Source organism: Cibotium barometz, chromosome 16 (genome assembly GCF_041138505.1).
Source record: "Cibotium barometz isolate CiBa-2024 chromosome 16, ASM4113850v1, whole genome shotgun sequence".
NCBI classification, from domain to species: Eukaryota; Viridiplantae; Streptophyta; class Polypodiopsida; order Cyatheales; family Cibotiaceae; genus Cibotium; species Cibotium barometz.
In genome coordinates, this window is record NC_141061.1 from 24,543,893 (window position 1) to 24,547,731 (window position 3,839).

Here is a 3,839-nt window from a genome sequence, read left to right on the forward strand (position 1 = left end):
AGCACCTCTACTGCAAGGCAGCAACTCTCTTTGTTTCTGTCTACAGCTCACCAGAGCTCCTTCACCATGACGAGGCAATCACTCTCTCACAAGGCCTCCACTCTGCCTGTCCCCACAGCATCTCCTCTGCTGTGCCTCTCTGCCAGTCTTTGAAGAAGCCTCTCCATAGCTTTTACAAGGTGGCCAACTCCTCTACTTCTCCACGCGTGGTCTGTAGAATCCCTCCAGCCTGGCCTTCCTCTCACTCCAGCAACCCTCACTCAGCCACGCTCACAAAAAAGGTTACTTACTCTTTTGCGCCCCTTTGTCTTCGCTTGCAGCCTGTACGCCGGTGTTTCAACTTTTTGGGCCACGTTATATTATATCTTTTTCATTTTACTTAAAACTTAATGGATGGCCACCCATATTGCTTTCACACCAATCTCAAGCTACATTGGCCACTTCATCTTATTTGCCCATGCTTCCATATATACTTCCAAATGTAATCTTCCAAGTGCCCATTATACTTGGGGACGCGTACACACTACAAGCTATCAAGCAGCTGATTTCATCTCCAGCGGACCTCCAATAGACTACGTCCGGACTGGCCTGTACATGCTCACATCAAAACCATCTATTTTGTACACCTGGCAATGCTCTCAAAAGCAAAACTTCACACACGCCATGCACACGTATGTACACATTATCAGCCTCTATTTTTGTCCACACAACGCACTTGATGTGGTCCCTTATTAGAGCTTGGCTGCATGTGGACCCAAGCCCCAACCCCCTGAATCTTGTTGGAGCCCAAACTCCATTCTCATCTCTTGTGTTATGCAGCACAAGCTCTTTCACCTTCTCCCTAGGTCTTCTCACATTATTGGGAAGAGGCCATGGTGGTAAGAAAAGAGAAGGGAAAAGAAAAGCTTGTTTTACAACAGAGGAGTGGAGAGGAGAGAAAGTTCAGGGTTTTCAGTGCAGCAATGGAAAGCTTAAAAGAGGGTTAGAGTTTGAGAATAAGCTTCCTGAACCTAGAGTAGACTAAAGAGGGATAGAGTTTTTGCAGCAATGGAGAGCTTAAAAGAGGGTTAGAGTTTGAGAATAGGCTTCCTGAACCTAGAGTAGACTAAAGAGGGTTAGAGTTTGAGAATAGGCTTCCTGAACCTAGAGTAGACTAAAGAGGGATAGAGTTTTTGCAGCAATGGAGAGGGAGGGAGCTTGAGAGAGAGAGAGAGATTGAGAGGGAGGGAGCTTGAGAAGGAGGGAGAGCTTGAGAGGGATGGAGTTTCTGCAGCAGTAATGGAGAGCTTAGAAAAGGAAGAAAGAGGGAGAGGGAGCTTGAGAAGGAGGGAGAGCTTGAGAAGGATGGAGTTTCTGTAGCAGCAATGGAGAGCTTAGAAAAGGAAGAAAGAGGGAGAGGGAGCTTGAGAAGGAGGGAGAGCTTGAGAGGTATGGAGTTTTTGCAGCAATGGAGAGCTTAGAAGGGGAAGAAAGAGGTTCAAAATGAGCTTTCCAAACCTAGAGTATGTTGGGGGGAAGTTTGAGAGGGAAAACACAACTTTGGGAAAAAATTAACAATTTTCAATTTTTAGGGTTTTTAATCTGCACGATTCTAGGTGGGGGGACCCTAAGTTTGGGCCCAGGAGGTAAGGGGACGAGAGTAGTAATTAGGCCCCATTAGCAAACCAAAGCCTAGGCCCCCTAGGGTCAAAGAAGTCAAAAATGTGCACCCAGCCCTCTTCCTATTGGTCAAAAATAGGAATTGGAAAATTCCCAAATTCACTAATATGGCCCAAGATTCTACTTTTCGAGAATCTAGACATATACTTCATAATTCTAAAAGTTAAATATGTTCGTGATTCCTCTTTCTGATTAAAATTTATCCATGTTTTCTGGATGCATTCCCATGAATATTTTCACATTCTTTTCTCAATTTTTTCAAAATAAAATATGATCAATATTCTTCTTTTTGAATAAAAGATTTATGCATATGATCTCATGGGATTTACAAAATCAATTATACCCATATTTCCTCTTTCAGCATAAACATTTATGCACACATACTAATTCATTTTTATCTAAATGAATTATATTCATAATCATTTCCATAATTCTCATAAATTGAATGAATCTAGAAAATTTGTGCATAACCTTCTTTATTTTTATGGCAAATGAATAATGCTCAAAACTCCACTTTCAGCATAAAACTTATTATGCATAAATTCATTTCCTAATGATACCATAGTTTCCATGCATTTTCTATGAAATGAGAATGCTTAAATTTCCACTTTTAGCATAAAAATTATTTTGCATAAATTCAATTTCTAATGCTATAAATTTTACCATAGCTTCCCCGCATTTTCTATGAAATAAGAATGCCCAAAATTACACTTTTAGTATAAAAATTAATTTATGCATAACCTTCATTTTCTAATGATAAAATTTTACCATAGTTTCCCCGCATTTTCTATGAATTGAGAATGGTTAAAATTTCACTTTTAATATAAATATTAGTTTATGCATAAACCTAAGCATAAACATAAACATTACTTCATCAAGAAAAGCATGGTTTTAATAGGAAACCCATAAAATAAAATGCTTCCCAAGCATGAGAGAGGTTAGGAAGAAGATTAACATCAAAAAGAGAGAATAAACTTCATTATTTAGGCTTACCCTTGGTTTGCTTGATTCTTTACCTTTTGCAAGAGATGTGTAGCCCCCAAGGAAGAGGCCTGGCCACCAAGGGAAAAGGGTAATCTTCAAGAGAAGAAGAGGTTTAGTGAAGCACCAAAGCTTCACAATGGAGGGGCAAGGAAGAGGGATAAAAGAATTACACTAAACTGAAAATTACACTAAATTAAAAATTACACTAAATTAAAAATTACACTAGCATAGAATTACTCTAAGATGAAAATACAAAGGAATGGGGGTCTATTTATAGGTGAGGGAGGCCACCAACCAAGTCCAACTTGGATCTAGAGGCTTCCAGCTTCAATTTGATCCAATTTGGATAAGTTTTGGTTAGGCCCACTTTTCTGATCTAGTTTGAAAGAGGTGAGAGGAGAGATGAAATATCTCATTTTTTAAATTAAAAATTTGGGGTAATGATGGAGATTCTAGGCGCCTCCTTCATGATCTCCATTCACCCTCTTGAGGTGTCAAAATTTTCATTTTTTTACTATTAAGTGCAGTACTAGTCAACTCTTCATTTTTTGTGAGAATTTACTCATTTTTGGGGGGATTTTATTTTATTCTTGTGTTTTCCTTATCAAACACTTGGATTAATCCTATAGGACCATTAGAACACTCTTTGGACCTTAATCCATAATTTCCTAAAAATAGGTACCCCCACCCAGGGCTACGGTGTCCTCTGCACATTTCAATTAATTTCTAATGCACATTGGAAAACTCTTTTTAAACTTCTGTTTCAGGGGATCACTTCCTATTGATTGGAAGAAAATACTTATCCAAAAATATTTCAAAACTGTATTATCTCTCTCTAGAATATTTTCTCTCTCTAGGTCAAAAACAAGGGAAAACAAGATCTTTTTCCATTCTGAATGGGGGGATGATTTCAAGAGACTGAAGGGGAGGTTCTTACATCTTTACATCTCAAAAGCTGGAGGGAGGAATCTTACAACTATGTTTGCATAAACATGACATGGTGTTTGAGCTGCCACATCTTGAAGCCTCTATCAAACATGTTTGTGAGGACTATATTCTTGAAAAAATGCAACGGGCATTATTTTATAAATATGGTTCAGGTAAAGCTATCCAAAAATTATAGCTTATACACAATGATGTATGTGGTCCTATAAGGACACATACCTCTATTTTGTCACATTCATTTTGCTGATTAT